At 39.2% G+C, this 25,126-nt stretch overlaps 1 protein-coding gene across 7 annotated transcripts in view; it reads left to right on the top strand.

Annotated features, from left to right (window-relative positions):
• The window catches only part of LOC105272274 (transcription factor HES-1-like), a 200,646-nt gene that overhangs the window by 20,699 nt on the left and 154,821 nt on the right, over window positions 1-25,126 (top strand). For 4 of the 7 annotated variants that reach the window (XM_011314330.1, XM_011314323.1, XM_011314325.1 and 1 more), the window contains 2 exons: window positions 809-978; window positions 1,285-1,414. The exons of 2 other annotated variants lie outside the window; for them this stretch is intronic. The gene's annotated coding sequence lies outside the window, so the exon portion shown is untranslated. The remainder of the gene's footprint in view (window positions 1-808; window positions 979-1,284; window positions 1,415-25,126) is intronic. One more of the 7 variants, XM_011314324.1, reaches the window with a different exon arrangement.

Raw genomic sequence — 25,126 nt, forward strand, 5'->3', positions numbered from 1 at the left:
CATTTAGAGTTGTCTTCTTTGGCTCATATATCGGCAAAAAATAAGAAGAATAGATTAAAATGTAATGAAAAATCCCATCCGTTTCAAACCCAGAGCTTTCTGTGGGACATTTCTATAAAAAAAACTTTCAACTCCATTTTTGTTATGAATCTATTTATTCTTTCAATATTCATATTAGAAGAAATCTTGTATTAACAAAATTTGGATTAACAAAAATTAAAAAATATTTTCAACAGTTTTTTACAATCACAAACTTGTATAGATTTCATAGAAATCTAATACAGTTCCAATAGAATGGATTTTGATTGAATTTTGAAGAACTGACATCTCATTGTTTTCCAATTTTTACTAAAATAATTATTCAATATTAAGGTAACCAAGAAATAATCAATTTCTGGCACCATGATGTTTGAACCATTACCCCCGATACAACTGAGAATTTACTACGTTGAATTGGTGAAAATTTGTTTGAATTTTTAGGCGGTAAGGTTTTTTAAATTTGAAAGGAAAGCGCGCGGTGCTCTCTCTGTCTAACTACGCCCCACTTCGTACACGCTGCTACTCCCACCCTGACTACGCTGGGCTCCACGCAATTGGGGTATTGTATTTCTAATAATGGGTCTAATAGGGTTTTATGGCCCCGGCTCGCGAGGATCCGACTTTGCCCATGCCTGGTCTCGAGGATTGGGGCGATTAGGACTGTTCGAAGGTCGATTCGAGGGATTTAATTAGAGGGAAAATATTCTAAATGAGGGTCGTTTATTAGGTTAAGTTTGTGAAGATGATTCACTTTTCTTCATTTTGGCAGGGCCCGGCTACCTGGGCTCATCGGGCTCAGGCGGCTCCCGAGGATCGTTAGTGACAGCTGGGAGAGGGGCCACAGCCACTTAAAGAAACTACCTGCTCTAATTCGATTTTTCTGTCTCCTTGAGCCTTGGTTCGACCGATACCGGAAGAGGACGGCCGTGCAATCGAGCAGTAATTTTCAACTTTTTATTTGAATTATAAATATTAATTTTTCCAGCGAAATCGGCAGCAATATTAGGCAAAAAAAATGTTTTTGTGTTTTCATGATGAGAAGTCTCCTTTGACAATTATGGTGTGTTTAGAGGATATTTGGTGGAATCCAATAAATAAAATACAATATTTGTCGACGATTCTGATTGAGCCATAACTTTGTCCAGTCATGTGAAGCAAATAATTCGTAGATAAATAGTCATTGTTGTGAGGGGCTGCTTGATTGTCATTAACAAAATTGAATTACTCATTTTTTACTTTGTTTAGCTACCAGAGTATCCAGAATATACCTCTGCATTGTTCAAACAAAAATACAGAATCCAACTCTTTCAATTTTTGATATACTGGAATATAATGTATTATTCGAACGAATTTTGGAGGGATGCATAATATTCGGGTAAGTTCAAAAGAAAATTTATTTTCTCATGTTCTGACTAACACAATTCATTTTTTATTTGGACGTTGAAAAATTAGCAAAATTCTAAGTGTAACATGAAGATCTGCAATGGAATTTCCAGGAATATATTTCTACTATATATTGACGTTTTCAATTTTATATTGAAAATTTGAAACTGAAATTTAGCGCCAAATCTGGCGAGTCAGCCATTTTTATTCGACCAGCACGCCACTCTACGTGTCTGACGGGAATAGCGTCACCATTGAGACTTATTCGTACACAATGGTTGGCTAATTGGATACCTATTAGGATGAGTGGATTATCCCGGCCCTTGTAATAGGCTGGCTCCCGACTACCGGAAGGTTCCTGGGCCTTGCATTTAGTTATTTTGAGTATTATTGTAGATACTACGGATTGGGGATTCAATGGTGGTCATTGAGGTTTTAGATATTGGGATATTTTTTAGAGGGTTGGTTTTATTAGGGACTAATTGTAAAAGAAGAAAATGTGTTTTTAATGTCGAATTTTTGGGATGTACGACAATAGGACCAAATGCGATATTGTTCATCCCCTAAAATTTGTATGAATGAATGGATAGTATTATCGTCAAGCGAAATGAATTAACTTACGTATTCCGTGAAACTTTCTGGAATGCTGCGACTTACATTATCTTGTTTCATCATTTCTTTATGAAAATAGAACAAGAACTTTCTTATACGACAATTGAGACTTACAGGACATAGTTACCTTCCATTGTAGGTGGATGATCACGCGAATAAGCGGTACCGCTGCTAAAAAACACTTTGTCATCGAACGCTTTGAGACAATCACTTGATAAAAGTTTTTTTGCTATTAGTCGCCACTATCCTTCTCCGTAATTACGCGAATAACTTGCCACTAATCGAGAATAAGGAATATTGGCGAACAACAAAATTCATTAACAATAAGACGTTGCAAAGCCGATGCAAAGCTGATCATCTGGATGCTATGACAGTAGAGATAGAGAGTGGTTTCTTTAAGTGAAAAATGATGGCACAGTTCAAATCAAAATGGAAATTTCAACGTCTGAATACTGAAAGCAATATTTTTTCGACCAGACATGTACGAATTAAGAAATTAATTCATAAAACAACAAGTATTTTGATTAAGAATATCGAAGTTTGTGCACAATATAATTAAATAATTGTACTGAATTACGAACCATTTCCTCTGATTACATTTTCGGGGCCTCAGTAATATATTTTGTAACACAGGATTCCTCTAAAAATTAAGATTATCAGACTACCAAATATGCACACACCATCGTAATTAAAAAAAATTATGAAACAATTTGAAACGATATGTGCAATAATGGCATCCTGTAAATGTTTTCTTTGCGCTTATCACTCATGTCGAATGTCAGCATTTTCTGGGATACACAAGTTAGGTTGCAAGTTACAGCTGCCTATCAAGATTATTTTTCTATACAATTTTTCCGACAGTTCAACAAATTTTCTAACATAAGATTCTAACGTTTGGCACATTCCCAATTTTTTACAACTTCCTTTGAGCATAGTACTCTGCACGCCGTACTAAAGTAATAACCAATGCTTATAAATTGTTTTGGAGAAACTTTCCTTAACATCACCAATTAAGCATACATAAGAATGAATTTTAATTCAACAGCTTGAAACTGCTCAAAATTGGTTAATGACCTAGTAGTTGGTTAGAATTCAATAAGTATTTGTAACTGTAAACTTATAAAATATTCAGATAAAAGTAATTGACGATTTTGACTCAACTTCACTTTTCTTTTTTTACTGGATATCGGACAATTCAAAAATTTTTTCATCACCCCTAATCTCAGCAAGTGCTTGAAATCTAAAACGAAAATATGAATCATGCCCAAAGAAGATTTTATATTTAATAGTAGAGAAACACTACCGACGGTAGTGGCCGTGCGGTTAGAGTGCTGGACTAGCATGCCAAGGATCCGGGTTCGATCCCGGGCACCGGCGGTCAAAAATATATAGCGCTCTGATCTCACGGTTCCACTGCCGAGCGGTAGTCCTGTCAAAAGGACGACTGTACCAGGGTAGGTTTTTCCCTCAGATGAGGTTTTCCCTCCCTTTCGGCAAATGCGGTACAGGGGGTTGGGGGGTGGGAAGGGAACAAATCGTAAAAACCCGAAAGGGTATACGAGTGAAAGAAAATTAATAATTAATTAATTAATTAATTAATAGTAGAGAAACACTAGAGTGTGATGATCAGCATTGTGTTGTTCTCGAAAAGTAGCATCAGTCCTTCTATCAGCATCCGTATTAGGATAAATAACTCGATGCTGTTCATATTCTTCTCGGACGACAGATCTCTCACACGCGAAATAGGCACCAGGTCCTTCGGTTTTGTATTTCCTGAATAAATTGCGATGGGGAACGATTCATAGAAAAACTTTTCACAGTGAACTCAACACAATACTGGCCGAAACTGTCTGGTGCTAGAATGAAACAATTGCATTCTATTGACATTGATAATTAAATGAAGTATGTTTGTCTAATGTAGGTCAGGATTCACACTCTCGACGAGAGTTCTCTCACCAAGTTTTCGTATCTTATATATAGCCTTTGTTGTCTCCAAAAATGTTTTAGAATATCTTGGAAGGGCAGCAATTATCGACGTCATAAAATTTTCAATAGTTGGTCCCTGCGGGTATGCGAAAGCGATGATTTGACTTCTACAGCCCACTCACGAAGTGCTTGGCTCTCCGATGCCTCAAGAAGTTCTTCATCTGAGTCTGAAAAATCCTCTTCACTAATACTAGCTTCACGTACATTATTCTCGTCGTAGACTAATTCTCCAAGCTATCCACTATCTTCAGTGTCAGAATACGCAGGCCGATCCTCAGTTATCCTCATCTGCTACATAATTATCGCCTACATCTTCATCTGTTTTTCTCAGATTTTGAGATTGGTTCCAATTCATTGGGGCCATAAAACGATTATCACTCGTTGAGTGCATATTCGGTAATTGGTACGGATTTATTTCAACATGGGAAGAATCGGTGGTAAATCCTTCCTGACTACATACTTCCTCCATAAATTCTAAGTCTAGTCCTCGATTTTCGTCACAGGCTTGTTTTCGTTTCTTTCTCCAAAATTTCCGCATTCGTATTCGTACCAGGTTACGAGTTCGTTTACGGGCTCGGGCATCCGAATGCATTAAAAAATTGAAGCAAATGAGTATCATTAAATCACTTTATTAAGGTTTGAAGACCAACTAATTATATCGGCTGATTATGTATATATCGGATGTGGCGTTCGCATGAAAGTGTACTATACTTAGGGTGCATCTACATGACCAGATTCATTTCATACAAATCAATGTTAAAAACGTGCATCTGACTTCTAGATTAAAATATTTGTAGTGAGTAAGTCCTACCGAGTGTGATAGTCATTAACATTTCCTCGAATGGCAGTACCGCAAATTGTGATGGGAATAGGTATTCAAGAAAAGCGCACAGACCCGAGTGGAAATTTTGGTCAAGTTCTAGTCAAGACTGGATCAGGTCATACTTGATGATTGATTCGGAAGTGACACGGTAACTGGATCAAATTTTGATCAGACATGTAACGCAAGTTTAAATCAAGACTTGATCAAACTTTTCTGATCCGGTTTAACGGTTCCGGATTTGATCAAGTCAAATGTATCTAAATCGGATGACTGGAATATCGAAAACAATAATAAATATTAACCATAACTCACTTAAAACAAAAGATAATTAATTTCTTTTATTATATCTGACCGCTCTTAATGAAGCCCGATTGTAATTAGCGATGAAAAAACCCTATTATTTTTGACAATGCTGGGGATCGAACCGAGGAACCTACGATTACTAAACCTACGCCCTAACCACTGGACTACCGCACTATTATTTTTGAGTAGATTCTTTTTACCTACACAATCTACAAGGGAGTATTTGATGACTTTGAAATTATTGCATGTACATTCTGAGCGAGAAAACATATTCGGTTCAAATTTTATTTCATTATTAAAAGATAATTATAATAATCATAACACAATGAACAGATACAAGTTTGATGATTTTTTTAGACTCAAGATAATGCGCTCTTATGTTTGATACTTCACTATATATATTGCCCTTGCTTCCTATACATTTGTGATTCTTTTTTATCGAGCTATTCAATTGAAAATCAAGGGAATTGAATCGGAAGGAGAACAAATTGTGTTGAGGCAGCTTGATCTCAGAGTGAGATCATGTTTATCTGACTTGCTGGGTCAAAACTTGGTCAGGACTTCATCAAGTGTCATCTGATCAGGCATGCTTGACCAGAACTTGATGTAAAGCCATTTGTAGTTTATAGGGTCCAATATACTGGCTCGAAACTTGATCAAGTTTTCATCAAGTGTCATCTGATCAGGCATGTTTGACCAGAACTTGATGTAAAGCCAATTGTAGTTTATAGGGTTCAATATACTGGCTCGAAACTTGATCAAGTTTTCATCAAGTGTCATCTGATCAGGCCTGTCTGATCAGAACTTGATCTAAATTCGCTTGTAGTTTTTAGGATCCGAAACGTTGGATCAAACCTTGGTCAGGTTCTGATCAGATCTTACCTGATCAAGCGAACGGCACTGAAACTGAATCAAGTTCTAATCGGACTTCAAGTTGACCTGAACTAATTTCCACTCGGGGACGAGCCGAACATGGCCTGCCATATGGAGTGCGCCGAGCAATAGCCAACGCTTATGCTTTGCTACCTCAATTAATATCGTGTTAGAGAAAAAAATATCTTTGATATTTAAATTTAATTTATGCAAATACACTTAAAAAAAATGTTCGAACCTTCAACATTGGGAGATATGAATTGTGCTTGCCGAGTTGGGCAGGTATCAGTCCTTCTAACATTGTCGAAGAAATACTACCCGTTATGTTTGGGTTAGGCATTCACGAAATGCGCGAATAAAGATCGAACATGGCCTGTCAAATTTGGTATGCGAAACAGCTTGCAGATGCGATTTACTGCCGACTTTGATATCTAGTCAGAAAATGAATCATTTCCAGCATGACATTTACTGAACGGAAATTTGCTGATCATCATTTTTGCTGAAACATCATTTTTGATAGGTCTTATGTATTGCGACGTGATTTTCGAAGGTTCACGGAACCCTTCGTCCATCAGCCCGCCTTCTGGCACCAAATCACCCCGAAAATAAAATCAGAAAATTTACTCAGGCGCCAGGTCATTAAAAACTGAATGACCACCGTAAACAAAATCCTTCTCCACTCTCAGCTTCAATAACTCCTGTAGCTCGTTACGTAGAGATTTAAATAATCGGAAGCTGAAAGGGGATGCAACTGGGATCCTCAGCAAAAAAAAAAATAAATAAAATAAGAATTGTCGGGGAGAACAATATTTAATAAAAAAAATCTCGATACATAAAAAAAATTATAAAATAAAATCCCCTCAAATCGACCCCGCGTTACGGAACATTTAAATTGATCGATCAAGTCAAATCGTCTGAGTAAATTTATACAGCTTTTCTGAAGTCTCGAAATTTTTAAAATAAATAAATTAATAAATAATTAAATAGTCACAGAAGTCAGAATTAATTAAATATCAAACAACTGAGTCACGAGACTCGAGTTGTTATTATCAACAAAACTAAAGAAAATTAATGGAAAACAACTGAGTTACAAAACTCAATTGTTAGCAGTCGAAGAAGTCAAAAGTTTTATCAGAAATACTTTACAAGAAATTGTCACATTAATTCAATGACTCTAAACAGTAACGCGAAAAAATCGATAAGTCTACGTGACCTCGAACAGACAAAAATACATAAAATAAATATAAAACCAGAGACAGAATAATTCGTAGGTCACGAGACCTTGAAACTATGAAAGCCGAAATTAAATTCAATGGCGAGAATCACCAGGTTTTGCAACACAAACTCATCATACAGAAGTCGCAAAAACCTCACTAAAAAAAAAATTCGTAACTAACAAAGTTTTAAATAAACTGAAAATAATCGAAAATTCCGAATGAGAGAGAGAGCCCAAATCACTGAATGAAGTGGCCAGAGATTCCCTGATGAAATATTTAACTATCAGTCCTACAGGACTCGGGTGTTCGTTACACCAATAAACAATTAAGAATCTCTGCCCACTATTTGACGAAATAATCTCATAATAAACAAAAGGCCACCACGCTCACCTGAATATTCCAAAGTTATTCTCACACTCTCGGAACTCCTGGATAAACAAATCGATTTAATTTTGCTTTGGCGTCCTAACAATCGTAACTTGGCGTCCTCTGAGTAACAAAAATTATCAGCAGGTCCGCTCTTATTACCCACCAAACGGGAAGTAATTTCTCAAACACACGTGAACTGGCAATAGGTAGGTAACGCGGTTACTTAGATGATTGGGGGGGATGACAACGTCATCATCCACCAATCCCAATTAAACGGCCATGCGCGACACAAACAATTATTTTTACACGCATACGCTACGAATTTTTGCGATGCTCAATCTCAATTTCTTTAATTATCATAAATGATAATATATCCTCAGCGCTGCCTAATAAATATAAAATAATTTTCCGCGTTACAGACTACCTTGAGAGAATAGTAACTCTCCTCCACAATATTCATTATCCTATTTTTCATTAATTGCCAATCCGCCTCGTGTTCTGGTGATACGTCACTTCCGTGGTAATTGATAGCGGGATTGTGGCTCCATTGTCGGCCACATCGAAAATCCAGTTATCATCAGAAATTAGGAGTTCGATGACATCTCTCGGCATCCAGTGATCCTCGTCGATGTCCTCAGAATGGAACGTGGTGGCGCATAATTCAAAAATTAAACAAAATACAATCAAACATATGTTCTCCTCTCTTCTCAAAACTCTCGCCATTGAAGGTGACTTCCCGTCTGGTGCAAGTCTCTAAAATCGCGAAACGGTCGAGAACCAGTAACTGGTAAAATACCACGTTACAGTATATAGTTGTGTTCAAATGTCCTCCGCAAGTATAACAGCAAAATACAAGTATAAGTTAATCTTACGGCAGTCAACAAAGAGCTACATAAGAAGAGTTAAGCTCTAAACTGAGGCTCGAGCTCAAGTCCATCATGAAGCTGATCACAAAGTTCTTTTTCTTATTCAGGTGGGTTGGTTTGCAATATAAAATGAGAGACACCTTTCCTCGTCAGTTTCGATAGTGAACTTGATAGTTGTATGTTGAAAATTCAAAAACTCCAGGAATTGAAACAGGGCTGTCTTCCTATGTGACCAGATAATAATGATGGCCTCCACATACCTGAACCACACAGGCGGTTGCAGTGCTGACGTCAATACTTCGTTCTCGAAGGGTCTGAATATATTTGGGATAATCGGAGGAATAAGAGAACCCATTAATGCTCCTGATTTTTACTCATAGTATTCTCCTTTGAACTCAAAGTAGGTGGAGGTCAAACAGGATTCAATGAATGCGAGGAGATGTCCTTGGATTTCTTTATGATTTCCAAGGTCTCCGGGATTGGCACATCAGTAAAGAAGGACTCCACGTCGAAGCTCACCCGGATATTACCTGGAGAAGTCTCAAGATTTCTCAGTCTATTACCGAAATCCAGAGAGTTCTGAACATATCAACCATTCAAATCAGTCAATTTTGGAGAGGTTTCGTAAGAAACTTGTAAGTGGGTGCTCCTATGTTGCTCACGATGGGACGGAGTGGAACGGCCCCTTTGTGAATTTTGGGTAGTCCATAGAGTTTGGGAGGAAAAAATTCGTTGGGAGTGAGAGATTTAGCCAGATCGGTGAACAGATTGGCTTTGTTGATACGTCCTTCTGGTTTTTTAATCAATCAATTAATAATTAATTGATGAAACTTAAACGAAAAATTTAGATTTTGGAAGAGTCATGAAAATCCTATTTTATTCTTCAAATTTCCACTACTCAACCAAAACGGATACGTAATAGACAAATCAGGTATTCTTTTGAATAAAATTTAATATTCTTTCTGATGAGTATGAAATATATACGAATAATGGTTCAAGGGGAAGGAAAATATCCCAACTACTAAAAAACGGGTTCGGTTACGCATACGGATCATCTACTTGTGAAACATAATCATATGTTCCCGCGTTGTTAAACTTATGTAGTGTTGAAGTTAACCCAAATTAATGGTGAGTCTGTTAACTACAGATTTTTTCTTCGGTTATATGTAATATTACATATCTCTGCCATTTGGTTGGTTATTTTATGTTATTAAACGAAAGACAGAAATGTTTGACGAAACTGTCATGTTTAATAATAAGAACAATTTTAAAGGATTGTCTTATAATGTTCCCATCATCATTCGAGTTATTCATCGACTGCGAAGGATCTTACCTCGAAATGAGATCTCAATTTTCTATAGATGCAACAATGCACTCTTGAGCTTAAAGGCGACGATATTTATTTAGTTAAATAAAATGTAAAAAGATATAAACTCAGTCAAGATACTATGTGCGCGCGCGTGAGCGTATGTGTGTGTGTGCGCGCGTGTGTGTAATTGTGGCGTTCTCGAAAGAACCACCACGGATATTCTCATTAATTCATAAATAATAAATATATAATATAATATAATAAATAGTAAAGAATAAAAAGTAATGTCTTGATTTTTGACCTACTAGTGACCCTAATGCGAGTCCCGTTCCCGTGGTTATGAAAAAAAAAAGAAGAAATAAACAAACGATTATAATACATTACGTAACAAGTGTGAAAAAGGGGGATATTAATACAAGTGCGATAGACGAATTGGGGTAGGTAGAAGAAGTACGGGCCGAAAGCCGAAAGCCCGACTCCTACTCTCTCCACTTGCTTCTTCAAGCCTATTTTTTTTTACCAATTTTTTTTTTATTCAACAGAAGTTATTTACATTATTTACATTCCTTCAAAAAACCTAGTATAAAAAAACAATGGCTACTCTATAATGTTAATTGCAAAAACAAAAATTATGGCCTATAGAGGCTCTCGGTTTTTATCATTAATTGTAATAGCTGTAGTACAGTGAGTGACTTTATTTCCCCGCGTTTATGGGGATTTGGTACATTAGAGAGTATACATGCTATTATATTGTATTGTATACATTTTGTGCTAAAAAAAGAGAATTCAAGGCGCTGATTATGTAAGAAAAAAAAGGCATTAATATACTTGCTTATCGTTAAAGGGGAGGGGAGAAAAAAAAAGGAAGCGTATCCCCTATAAGAATGGAATTCATTGAGAAATTTTTGTTTGAATATTTTTTCTAATGTAATTACAGCAAATGAGATTTTCTTGATTAAATGTTGAATAAGTTTTAACTAATTAACCTCTTTCTAGATCTTAAAGCTAATTCCTCTGAGGTGGGTGGCTATAAAGTCCGAGGGTTCTTCTAAATCAATTATGGTATTAGGTATTATCTCTTTTTCTTTTTTTTTCAAGTTCATAACTGTTTATTAATTCTTTTATGAACTTGCAATTAACGTTAAGCCAGAAATTTTGTTTAACTCTAGTGAAATCCATGCTTTGGCAATTGAGTATTTCCCTGGAGTATAGGAGGTTGCGGGTATTAAAGTCATCCACAGGGATTCTTTTATTATTGGTGTGTCTAGCTGAGTGATAGAGGAGCGGTCTGTTTAGTTCGTCCTAGATCAGACCAATCTTATCATAAAAAGTAAAAAATTGTGGTTTAATGTGGCCACATCTGGCTCGGCCAATGGCCTCTTCATCTGGGAAAACTGTTAACGATCTTATCATTTTATTTGGCATGTTTATCATTATATTATAGTATTGTTTAGCTAGTTTGATTATGAAATTATCAATTCTTGATATCTCGGCTTTCTGATAGAGACCTTTGTTGCTCACTCTTCTCAGATAATTAGAGTGGGCTGATTGTAATGTAGTGGGGTGAGGGTATTAAATAATAGAGACAGCGTAGCGTCACTTAATTTATTAGCTGTGGTCCAGAGTTAATAAGGGACTGAGGGTATATAGTTTTATTCTCCCATTCGTCATCCTTCTTACGCTCGATTTTCCTATGATACCATCTATCGTATTCTTACTATATTACATTCCTTACATTTCCATTTTTCCATTTTCCATTTTTACATTTTTTCCATACATTTGTTTATAAGTTTAGACAATCTACCGGATTAATAGTACGTCGCGGTCTCTCAGTTATATTCCATTTTACATCAGTCTTAGAATCCTTTGTTACGTTCAGTTTACTCACTACATTTTCATTACTTGAACCATTTGGTTCTTCAACAATAGGTCCATCAAATTTATCCTCACTGTTTTTTGAATTACCGTGTGAATTAACATTTGGAATTTGCACATTTGGCGGTTCTATTGTTGGGTCTTGGATAGAGTTTTGACCCTCGCTTTGACTCAGGTTGGGCTGATCACATACCTTATCCTTACTTACATGTACCACCTCCTCCCTTTCCATTTCTGGAATACGAGAATTTCTTTTATTCAAGGTCAATTGTTAACTGTTAACTGAATTCTGATTCATTTCCACTTGTTCCTCATAAAATTTCCCTATTTTCAATATTTGATGTACAAATATTGACTATTAAACAACTTCTCCCTCCTTAAAATTAATATTTCTGTTTCCATGAAAAAATTCTTTTTATTTCTCTCTCATTTTCTCAGTCGTTGATTTCGATGAAAAATTCAGTCTAGTTTTCACTTCCCGATTGAGCATTAATTTTGCAGGCGTTTTACCAGTTGTTGAATGAGGTGCATTTCTGTAACTAAATAAATAACGGTTTAATAATACAGAAATATCGATTCCTCTTTTTACTGATCCTACAGCATTTTCTGCCAGACCATTTGTTGCTGGATGGTTATTAAGTTGAAGCCTTGATAATCCATCTGCCCCTCCATTTCTATTTCCCTTTACATATTGGAATTGATAATCGAATCCACTCAAAAATAAGGCCCATCTTTGCAGACGTCCAACTGCTAATTGAGGTATTCCCTTGTTCTCACCAAAAAGGGCTTGGAAAGGTTTATGGTCAGAACACAGTATGAATTTATTCCCCATTAGAAACTGATAAAACTTATTCACACCCCAATATATAATTTTTCTCGGAATTTCTCAAAATCCTGGAGGCAAAATAAATTGGTCTTTCAGAGTTATCAGGAAATACATGAACTAATACAGCTCCAATGCCGTACTTTGATGCGTCGCATACTACTGTAATTGGTAAATTTGGATGAAAATGTGTTAAAAATCTTTCCGACGACATTTCTTTTTTTATCATTGCAAAGGCCTCTTCACAATTTTTTGTGCACTTAACAGTTTTCAATTTTAAAAGTTCATACAAGGGCTTCAGAGTGTCAGACACTTTCGGTACAAATGCAACAAGGAGGTTTTACTCCAAAAGGTAAACGATTTACATAATAAATTCCTTTGTGCGTACTCCAGGCCAACACTCCTTTTGAATTCTCGGTCAATTCTAACTGATTATATGCGGCTGTGAGCTCTAGCTTAGTCAACATTTGTCCCTTACTCAATTTAGTAAATAATTCCTCAATCCTTGGGAAAGGATGTTTATCATCTTCCATGTAACGATTCACTGTTATCTTATAATCACCACAGATTCGCAAATCACCATCTTCTTTGAGAATTGATACTAGGGGTGTCACCCCATCGACTATTTTTCTTCAGTGTAATAACACCTTGTTTTTCTAATTTGTCTCATTTCTCTTCAATTTTTCTTAAGTACAATTGGTACTGGCCTAGGTTTTATAAAAATTGGTGGTTAAATTTTCCTAACTTCCCGTCAAATAATTCGGAATACTCATCAATCAATTTCTTCACTGAATCACCTGTACCGACATAATTTATCGAAGAAATACTAATTTCCAAAGGTTCCATCAGATCTCTCCTCAACAAAGGCCTTGAACCATTACCCACAACAACAAAACATCCCTTCGTCTTAAAATTGTTGTTACACAATTTAACAGAAATTTGACCAATTGGTGAGATTAGTTCACCATTGTACATTCTCAATCGGACGGCAGTTTTTTCAAGTTTACAATTGTTAAACAATTTTTTATATATTAACTCTGGAATAACAGATCTACTAGCTCCAGTATCAATTTCGGCATTTAATTTTTTACCCTCAATTCCAATTTGAACCATTATTAGATCAATTATTCTGTCGATGTTTGATAATGAACACATATCACTTATAAATTCATTCAATCTGGCATCCTCTTCTTCATCTGTATAATGATTACTAGAAGACTTTTGTTTAACAGAGCATACTCGGACTAAATGCCCTATCTTATTACAGTTACTACATTTGAATGTCTTATACTTGCATTTAGAAAAATTATGGCGTGGTTTACCACAAAATTTACAGGTAGGCTCCAATGTGTAGTTGCTTTTCTGATTCGTTGAATTCTTCTGCTTGGAGTTGCTGTTGTTGTTTTTTTGGACCGTCCTATTGATGTCCCTTCGGTAATGAGTTTGTAGTCGATTAATCGACTCTGGAGGTGTCCTTGTTGTTGACCGGCTCAAAGTGGCTTCCTTGTTTTTCGACTTCTCCACAATATCAATTTAAGGCATTGCTGTGTCTTGCTCACACATCTTGTCAAGTATCGGCCCTCTCAATAAACCTGTGACAACTTTGTCCTTAATTCTGTTGTCAAGAGTTGCACCGAATTTACAATGGATTGCTTTGTTTTTAATTCTAGCGAACCATGCGCTAATTTTCTCACTGTTATTTTGCATCAAACTATAAAATTCCACTCTTTTTTTAAAAGCTGCTATTTTTGGAGCGAATTGTCCCTTCAAAATTGTACAGATGTCGTTAAAACTTTTGGTCATTGGTGTTTGTGGATCACAAAGGTCACATCATGCCGCTGCTCCTAATTTAGTAATTAACACGGCAACCCATCGACTCTCTGGAATGTTGTTTGCAACAAAAAATTGATGGAGACGTTCTGCGTACAAATCCCAATCTTCACCCACTTGAAAGTCACTTAAAGAAGAAATAATTCCACTGTTTTCCGCCATTGTGGAAAAATTGGCACTTACCTCTGTACTCTCAAATTTGAGAAATGGTATTTCGCCATTAAATTGTTCTTGGAGTACAGACGGATCACTTTGTTTCGATTCCAATCGTACATGAATATCGATCTTCTGCTCGTCATACTGTTTTTCTACATTCTCCAACTGAACTTTGTACTCCTCGAGTTTAATACGCCAATCATCCAACGCTTCTCTTTCCTGATTTAAAATTAATTCCTCCTGAGCTAGTTTCCTCTTTTTTTCTTCAGTAAATGTTCTTTTAATTTGCAAACACTTTTCACTTTCAGCTAATTCGTCCCTTTGTTGATGCAATTTTTTTTTAATGAATAAATTTTTCTTTCTACTTTTTAAATTCAATTCTTTGCAAATTCAATCTCTCACGTTCCGTTAAACGCTTTTTTCTCTCACTCGACAATATTTTCTTTGATACCGCCCGTTTCATGCCTTTTTTTCTAAACTATTATTGTCAATCACGCGTTCAAATAATTTGTTTTACAATCATCGCCATTGTAATGTAGTGGGGTGAGGGTATTAAATAATAGAGACAGGCGTAGCGTCACTTAATTTATTCAGCTGTGGTCGAGAGTTAATAAGGGACCGAGGGTATATAGTTTTATTATATTCGAGCCTCGTTTTCGAGATTTGAATACTTGTAGTAGCCTGCCTGCGGTAAGGTGGAGCCACACGCTTTTAGAGCATATAGAAAAACTTTCGTTGTGGCACCTCGGTCGGGAAGCGCCGCCTTGTTTTCATTATTTTGTGTGTGCGCAAGCGAGTCGCATGCTTCTTAGAATTGTTTGTTATTACGTTATTTTTCTTGGTTTTTCAAAAATTTTTTGACTGATGATGGGAAAAGATAAGAAGAGGAAGCACGGGGATAATGACGAGAAGGATGAGCTCCTTCATTAAATACGAAAATTCTTCAAGAAGGCGCAACGCCTTTTACCTGAATGTATGGACGACGTGGAAGGTAAGTTTGTGTATATGTTCCAGCCTCATTTGGACTCTTAGGTTCGATGTTAATGACTAAACCACTCGAGTCGAGGCTTTAATACGCCGAGCTTATCCTTCGGGAACGACTCACGTAGCGTAACCTCATTCCCTTTATCTTCTCGGTTTCAGAACGAAATCAGAGGGACAAGGAGAATGAGGACGGGAATATTCCCACTTTAAGTATCACTTCTGATAGTCAGAGCAGTAGCTCAGTTCCTCATGTGCTCGACACACCAGTGCTAGACGCACTTGGCTTAAAGCCTACATCAATACAGCCAACACCTCCACCGGGCGAGGAAATATCTCCTGATCTCGTTGTCTTGGAAAATTCACCATCAACGACACTTGATCCTGACATTTTGGAGATTTTGGGCGCAGACCCTTCAAAACCCTCTGACACAGAAATCTCCCTTCAGGGGTCTCGAGTCTCGAGTCACGTGGGGCTTTTGGCTGTCCTCAAACCTCCAGAAGGAGGAATTGACCAAATTAATGCCCCGTTACCCTCGTACGTCCGCCAAGTGTGTTTTTGAGGCTCCAAAACTCAATCCAGAGATTGCTTCGATCTCTAGAGACGCTTTTGGTTCAAAGAGACAAGAAGTTTTGTATATCTCAAAACCTCTCAGGTTCTGCCCTAGTCGCACTAGGAGTTGCAATTTCGAGTCTACTCTCGGAAGATGATATTGACAAGTTAGCCTTGATCCAGAACTTGCACGACGCAGGAAAGCTGATGACCCAAGTTCATCGAGGTTTTTTCTTGACCAAGCGAGCCTTCATATCACCCAGCTTAAATAAGCAAGTACGTAGTGCTGTGGAAGCCACAACTCCAGATAAACAGCTCTATGCTTCAAACCTTTCTGAAAATGTTAAAGAGATCAACACCATGGCGAAATTGGATCAAGAGCTCAAAGTAACTGCACCTCCACCGAAAAAACAAGGGCCTTCAAACGCGAAGGACCCGTTTGTATCGTGGAAAAAACAGGCTAGCCAGAAACCTCGGATTCCGGCCAGATCAACCTCTAACCCCAGTCGGGGGCCATTCTCAAGACGCCCGGGCAACCCTCAATCGACGTCAACGTCGACAGAGTCGTCCAACACCCAGGAGAAAAAGTGGTAAGATCTGCAGGCTCTCTCAGGCATTATTTCTCCGAGTGGTTATCAATTTCCTCGGATATTTTTGTCCTGGAGGCGGTGAAGGGATACAAAATTCCCTTCACCTCTATTACTTATCAATTACACATTACTCCAGAACCTATAGTCTCCGAACTTGAAGGGGCTGTCCTGAGGTCTGAGATTAACAGATTGGTATCTGTAGGAGCAATTGAACAATGTGTCGCTTGCCATAACCAATTTGTCTCGTCGTACTTTCTTATTGATAAACCAAACGGGAAAAAACGCTATATTCTAAACCTCAAAAAGTTGAATAAGTTTACAAAAGCTCCTCATTTTAAGCTAGAGGACATGAGGACAGTGTTGAAGCTCATTTCGCGCAATGCCTTCATGTGCAAAATTGACCTGAAAGCGTATTTTTCAATTCCAATTCATAAGAACCATAGGAAATTCCTTCGTTTTTATGTAAAGGGCAATCTTTTTGAATTCACCTGCCTTCCCTTCGGTCTCTCAATCAGTCCTCATCCCTTCACAAAGGTGATCAAGCCGGGCATGAGACATCTTAGATCAAAGGGCTTCATTTCATCCATTTTCTTAGATGATATTCTATGTATAGCTTCTTCAACTGAGGAGCGCCAAAGTCAGGCCATTGAAATTAAAACGTTTTTATCCTCATTGGGCTTCATCATAAATGAACAAAAGAGCTGTTTCATTCCATCAAATCGTGCTGAATACCTAGGCTTCATAGTGGACTCTGAAAAATTTTGCATACAAATTCTCGAAGGTAAGAAAGTGACAATCAGCAATCTAATTAGTTCATTCAAACCTAGGACTAGCTGTTCAATCAGAACATTTTTCCGACTAATAGGTTCCTTGATCTCCATATTCCCAGCCACGGCTTACGGCATGTTGTACACTAAGGATCTCGAGAGAGTAAAACAATCAAATTGAATTATTAATGAGGGTGATTTCGATCAATTAATAACGATCCCCCGATGTCTTCAATCAGATCTCGATTGGTGGGGTTCTCGTTTAAAATCCACCTTTAACCCCATTCGAACCAAACAGCCTAGATCAATCATTTTTTCTGATGCATCCCTTACAGGCTGGGGAGCAGCCGGTGATGATAAAACAACGGGAGGCCTCTGGTCAGCTGATGAAAAAAAATTTAGTATCAACTATCTAGAATTAAAAGCTATTTATCTAGCACTCAGATGTTTAGCTCATGATTTATCTAATTGTAAAATTTTGCTTCGGGTTGATAGCACCACAGCGATTTCATATGGTAATAGATTAGGAGGTACAAGACAGATATGGCAATGGTGTGAGGCCAGAAATATCTGGTTGACTGCTGCTTATATTCCCTCCAAGGAAAATATTGAGGCAGATCGAGAATCTCGTCGTAATAATATAGATACAGAGTAGGAACTGGCAGATTACGCTTTCCAATCCATCGTTAGGAGTTTCGGCTACCCGCATATGGATCTGTTCGTGTCTCGGATAAATTCAAAATGCAAAATCTACTGCTCATGGGATAGAGACCCTTTCACATCGTCGGTCGACGCATTCTCGATAGATTGGTCCAACATCTTCTTCTATGCCTTTCCACCGTGTTCACTTATTCTACCCACAATTCGAAAAATTATTACGGATAGGGCGACGGGTATCCTAGTAGTTCCTCGTTGGACAGCTCAATCCTGGTATCCGCTTTTCCTATCCTCCCTAGTCAGTGACCAAATTGAATTCAGACCGCTAAGCATCTTCTACTTTCACCCTGCAGATTACTAGTCCATCCACTAGCTCGTCAGATTACCCTGGTAGCAGCAATCTTATCAGGTAAACATCAAAAAGCGTTACCCACCAACGACAGCAGAGGTCATCGTCCAGTCCTCAACTGCCTCAACACACAAGGAGTATAACACACCTCTTAGAAAGTGGTGGTTATTTTGTCAGCAGAGTAATATGGACTGTTTCTCTGCATCGACTGCAAGGATCTTAGACTTCTTAACTGACGAGTTCAATCGAGGGGCAGCCTATGGCTCCTTAAACTCCGCCAGGTCAACAATTGCGACAAATACTGAAGGCAACATCGGAAAAAACCCTGTTATCCAGAGGTTTTTTAAGGGTGTGTACAACTTACCTCCCAGCAAGCCCCGATACTCTCACACCTGGGCCCCTGAAAGAGTGCTAACATTTTTCGAGTCTCTACCGGAGAATGAAGACCTATCAAATCGTCAGCTCAGCGAGAAAGCGATCACTGTCCTGGCTTTAAGTACGGCACACAGACTCCAAACTTTCTCCCTTATAGAGCTAGAAAATATTCACCAAGGTGAAATTAATATAGAGATTAAGATCCCACAGAGAATAAAGACTTCGCGCAAAGGCGAGCTTCAACCTCTCCTATCTCTCCCCTTTCTTCCGGAGGGACATAAAAACTGTGTAGCCAGTACAATCCGCTGCTACATTACAAGAACGCAGAATCTCAGAAAGAACACTTCAAAACTGTTCATTACGTCAAGGGAACCTTTCGACGCTACATCTACCCAGACGTTAGCGAGATGGATCAAGTCTTGTCTCGAACAAGCTGGAATCGATACGAGCAGATTCTCAGCTTACAGCACGAAACATGCGGCAACCTCTGCCGCTGCGAGGAAAGGGGTAAATCTGGACACAATTGGAAACACAGCCGGCTGGTCTGATAGATCTAATGTTTTTGTAAGGTTTTATAATCGCCCAATGGCGGGTGATAAAAATGCTTTTACCAAAGCCGTTTTTCATGTTAAAAATTCTATCTATGTAATCGTTTTATTTCGGAGTTTACTTAACTTGTTTTTTGTTCTCCCCATTTTTCATTTACGAAAATAAATACTGGCTATATAAAAAATTGGACGAATGCTCTGAACATCTACAAGTATTCAAATCTCGAAGACGAGGCTCGAATATAATTGTACGATCAAACGAACTTACCTGTAAGTGAAGTTCGATCGTGATTATATGAAGAGCCTCGTTGAGAGATTCATTCCCCCCCCATTTAGCTTCCCCAACCCAATCCAATTTTTTCGTACCCTCTTTCTCAACTTTAAACCAATGACAACATGGCGGCGCTTCCCGACTGAGGTGCCACAACAAAAGTTTTTCTATAGACTCTAAAAGCGTGTGGCTCCACCTTGCCGCAGGCAGGCTACTACAAGTATTCAATTCTCTCGACGAGGCTCTTCATATAATCACGATCGAACTTCACTTACAGGTAAGTTCGTTTGATCGTACAATTCTCCCATGTGGGCATTCGTCATCCTTCTTACGCTCGTTTGGATTATTTAGAGGGTTCCCCAGGGTAGAACGAACTCCACTCTTGTCAACGAGATAAATGTTTATTGTCTCTTTGGTAGAACGTTATAAAAAGAACTTAAGAATACTTGAGAATGTTTTAATGCTAGATGTGTGGTGTTAGTCAGTCATAGGTAATGTTTGTTTCCGTGGGCGACAACGACCAGTCGTTTCGCCTTGAGGCCGATCGAGGCGCGGCCCCGTGGACGGGGTGGGGACTGCCGGAGGCAGTGCCGCCACAACCACTCCCCCTCCAGTGACCTTCGCGGGGAGTGAAGGAAACGAGACAGTCTTATCTCTCCTGCGATATGTGCGAAGAGGTCGATCCAGGTTTGATGATGAGAGCTCGGGAGGAGCTCTTTCAGCTTCCTCAGCCTGTTGCGGCTCTTGAAGAGTCTCAGGGTCTTCCTTCGCCATGAAGGCTGGTTTGAGCCTGTCTACTGAAATTGTTTTTTCTTCGCCATCGACGTTGATCTTGAAGATGTGGTAGTTTTGACGTCCCAGCACTGCATGCGGTCCAGAGTATGGCTGCTCCAAGGGTCGTTTGACTGCGTCGATGCGAAGAAATACATGCGAGCAAGAGTACAGGTTCTTTAGAATAAACATGCGCTCTTTCGCGTGGTGAGCTGTTGGTGTGGGCCTTAAGCTCCTGATGTGTTCACGGAATTTTTCCACAAAGATTTGAGGATCAGCTGGTATGTCCTCTGACACAAAAAATTCTCCAGGAACGTGCAAACCTGTCCCAAACACCAGGTGAGCAGGTGAGGCGTTCAGGTCCTCTTTGTAGCATGTGCGGAGGCCGAGAAGCACTGTTGGAAGAACTTCAGGCCATGGTGCTTGTGAGTTGCACATCACAGCTGCCTTGAGAGTTCTGTGCCACCTCTCAACTAGACCATTGGATTGGGGATGGCACGGTGTGGTTCTGATCCGGTTAGCACCAATCAGTCTGGCCAAGGCCTCGAAAAGCGCAGACTCGAATTGAGATCCTTGATCGGTTGGAATGGTTAGAGGCGTGCCAAACTGAGCGATCCAGTGGGTGTAGAATCCCGAGCAGACGGAATCAGCTGTCATCTCTTTCAGCGGGATGGCTGCGGGCCACCTGGAGAATCTATTAATGATCGTTAAACAGTATCTCAGCTGATTGACCACTGGGAGCTCGATGAGGTCTAGGTGAACGTGGTTGAAACGATTATCCGGGACGTCAATGTGCTTTGGTGTTAGACGATTGTGCCGTTGGATTTTTGATCGTTGGCAGGCGATGCAGTTGCGGGCCCACTCCGACGAGTCTTTCTTTATGGTGTTGCCCGACCACTGGGATGGGGTAGCCCAGGCACAGTGTCGAAGGCTTCTCTACGTATACTCTTGGGGATGAAGGGTCTCACGATTCCAGACGAAACGTTGCAGTAGATCGAGTCATTGCCGTCGATGGATAGTCGTTGGAGCTTCAACGAGCTGTTGTCAATGTCCAAGAGTTGTTGGAGCTCTTCATCATCTAGCTGTTCCTGCTGGATCCTCTCAGGGCTCAGCCTGGTGGGCATGTTGATGGCACTGATCCTGGAGAGTGCGTCAGCGACAACATGGTCTGTGCCTTTGAAGTGGATGATTTCAGTGGTAAATTGCGATATGAAACTGAGTTTGTCGAGTTGACGGGGAGAAGCCTTGTCAGCTCTTTGAGAGAAGGCATAGATCAAGGGTTTGTAATCCGTCTTGATCACGAAGTGGCGTCCTTCTAGGATGTGGCGGAAGAATTTAACAGATGCAAAAATTGCTAGCAGCTCTCTGTCATACGTGCTCCATCCTTTCTCAGCTGGGACTAGCTTCCTGGAGAAAAAGCCAACTGGCTTCCAGGTACTGTCCTCGAACTGCTCCAGTGATGCACCTATGGCGCAGTCAGAGGCATCAGTCATGAGTGAGAGAGAGGCAGATGGTGACAGGAAGGCTGTGCGAGCTGCTGAGGCAATGCTCTGTTTGCACTCCTCCAGGGCTCTTTCTGAGTCTGTTGTCTACTGAATCTTGGTCTTGTCTTTTTTTTTAGCTCTCCTGCAGAACTCATTGAGTGGCGCTTGTGACTCTGCAGCATGGGGAATGCTCTGGCGGTAATAGTTTACCATTCCCAAGAATCGACGAAGGTCGGTGACAGTCTCTGCCTTGGAAAACGAGATGATTGCCTCGACACGAGACGGTGGGGCTTTGTATCCCTCACGGTTGATCGTATATCCCAGGTAAGAGACTTCATCCTTGCCAAACTCGCACTTGCTGGGGTTCAGCGTAAGCTTGTGTTGGCGCAGAATGGAGAAGACTTGCTCGAGATGCTGGGGATGTTCCTCATGGGTTTTAGAGGCCACAATGAGGTCATCTATGTAGCAACCGACAAAATCCAGGCCTCTCAGAATGTTGTCCATATGTCGCTGGCAGGTCTGCGTTGCGTTGCGTAGCCAAGGGGGCATTCCCAGGAACTCGAAGAGTCCGAATGGTGTTGCAGCTGCAGTTTTCTCGATGTCTTCTGGGGCCACAGGGATTTGGTGGTACGCACGAACTAGGTCGATTGTGGAAAATATTCTCCTGCCATGTAGACGCTGGAAGATATCTTCTAGGTAGGGCACTGGCTACCGGTCAGGGACTGTCTGAGCATTGAGTCGTCTGAAGTCTCCCGTGGTTCGCCAACCTCTAAGTTTTTTGGGTACCATGTGGATTGGGCTTGCCCATTGGCTGCTGGAGGGCCGAATGACACCGAGCTCTAGCAGAAGGTTGATATCATCCTTGGCAGCTTTAAGCTTATCACCAGTCAGCCTGCGAAATCGCTCCACCACTGTGGGGCCAGTGGTGACAATGTGGTGAGCCACACTTGCAGGACTGTGTGAAGCAACAGATACAGTTGGCTGATGTTGAGGTACTGCTTGAGGAGCTCTGAGTATTGGCAGTCGAGTTGGGTACTGGAGGGTCCGAGCTGGTGCAGAGTGGAGATGCCGAACTTAGAGGTCTTAACAAGCTCTCCAGTTGTTGATGGAGAAGTGAGAGGGTCGATCAGACGATGCTTCTTGAGATCTATCATGAGTCCAAAATGGACGATGAAGTCAGCTCCTATAATTGCAGACTGCACGTCAGCAACGATGAAGGGCCAGGTGAAAGCTCTGCGAAGACCAAGGTTGAGAGTGACCGGGTGATGTCCATATGTTGTGATGATGGTGGAATTGGCTGCATAGAGTTTGAAGTCGGAGAGTGGTGGTTTGTGTTTGACCAGGGCTGTCGGTAGCACAGATGAGCCAGAGTCAATGAGAAATTTGGTGTGCGTGGATTTATCGTAGACGTGAAGACGTTGGTCTTTGATTGGTGGGATGATTTGAGTGCTGCCGCCAACCGCCTGGACTGACGACAGCTTAGCTAGTTTCCCTGGCTTGTTGGTGTCCAGGTGCAAGCTAATGAAAAATCCATAAGCTAATGAATAAGTGGAATTTCCTGAGTTAAATTCGAAGGAATCAATCATATGGGCTGTAAACAGGGAAAAGAAACAGGGTGAGTTTATTGTACGCTGTTGTAAGCCCTCCGTAACTTGGAATAGTGAACTTAATGATTTATTTTGATTAATTACTCTAAAAGATTTATCAGGAATCATATTCGAAGTCATTGTCACTAATTCCTTAGGGAATTTTTCTTTAATTAATGAAAATATTAGCCCATTTATCCATAAACTATCAAAGGCTTTCTCGAGATCAAGCTCCGATTATTTTATTATTAAAAAGATGTCCGCTAATATCTGACAGTAATTTATTTACGACATGCAAAGTTGAGTGATTATATCTAAATCCAAATTGACTATCTGGGATTAGATTCTTTTTGTTGACATGAGACATTATTGAATTATTAATAACAGACTCAAAAACCTTACTGAGAGAAGGGGTTAGGCTTATTGGACGATAGCCTTGTTTCGTGAATCGGAATCCCTATCGCCGTTTCCCATTGATTTGGATATCAGTAATTATTAAGAGCGTTATTGAAAACTATTGTTAAATGCCTTATAATATTATTAGATAAGTGCTTGACTATTATTGGAGAGATTTTGTCTATTCCACTTGAGATTTTATTCCGGAAGAATTTTAAAATGAGGTTAACTGTTAAATAATTAGTAAACTCGTTTTCGTATTCAGAGGTTGATTTTGCATTTAAGGCGTTAGTATTTTGCCCAAAGGCAATGACTGAAATTTCATTTCTATCACTATTTAACTTTTCTGTGAAGCCATTACTTCTCTCATCAATGAATTGCTTAAAACGGGTGTCTTCGTTGAGGAAATGAGGAGAATTCATTCATTGATAGTGTGCTCCCATTGTGTTAATTAAATCTAATTCATCGCTAATAATAAATTCGTTATTTGTAATAGGGATCTTGTTTATATTGCAATTCGCTTCATGTATTAATGATTCGTTGTTATCGTCGATTCTGAGTTCCTCAATAATTTGTCTTTGTTTAGGGCGAAAGATATTGTTTATGGTTGGCATAAATTTTTCTGAATTACGGAAATTAATTTTTTTACAGATTGCCAATGTTTTTCCGCGGTTGAACTAAAAGCTAGATCTACATCTTTATTGCAATTTATTAATAAGTTGTTGAGCCAATTGTGTTTCAAAATTTTTTTTTTTCAAATCTTTTTTCAAAAGACTATGAGAACATGATGACAGTTTCGATTTTCTTCTTTGCAATTTGACTGTTTTCTTATTTGGATAGCTAAGGCCTTATGGTCACTCATATAAGTGTCTTAAAATTTTTTTATTCTTAAGGTTTTGGATGTTTAATCTAGAGTCAATTAAAGCTAAATCGAGGAAAGATTTAGCATGCATATAAGTGAAATCATTAGGCGGTCTGATATTTAAATTAAGTCTGTGTTGGTTTGTAATTTCCCAGTTTCGTAATCGTCTGCCTCGAGCATTAATGATTGAATCCCCGTTTGCATGATGGCTCGAGTTGAAATCTCCCATAATTATACAGTAATTGTTTTCGTAAGTTAGATTTCGTGACGGCTATCGAATAAGACATTCAATTCCTTAGAAAATATATTTTTCTTAAGTCAGCGTTCGTCGCATAAGCGCTTAATAAGAATAGTGATTTGTTCGTATTTATTTCTATTTTAATTATTGAGTATTCTAGGATTTTGTTATTGAATGAACTCGGATAGTCTATTGCCTTAAACTTAAGTTCGTCTCGTATGACAATACCTGAAA

The sequence above is a fragment of the Fopius arisanus genome, unplaced genomic scaffold (assembly GCF_000806365.1).
Source record: "Fopius arisanus strain USDA-PBARC FA_bdor unplaced genomic scaffold, ASM80636v1 scaffold00153, whole genome shotgun sequence".
NCBI classification, from domain to species: domain Eukaryota; kingdom Metazoa; phylum Arthropoda; class Insecta; order Hymenoptera; family Braconidae; genus Fopius; species Fopius arisanus.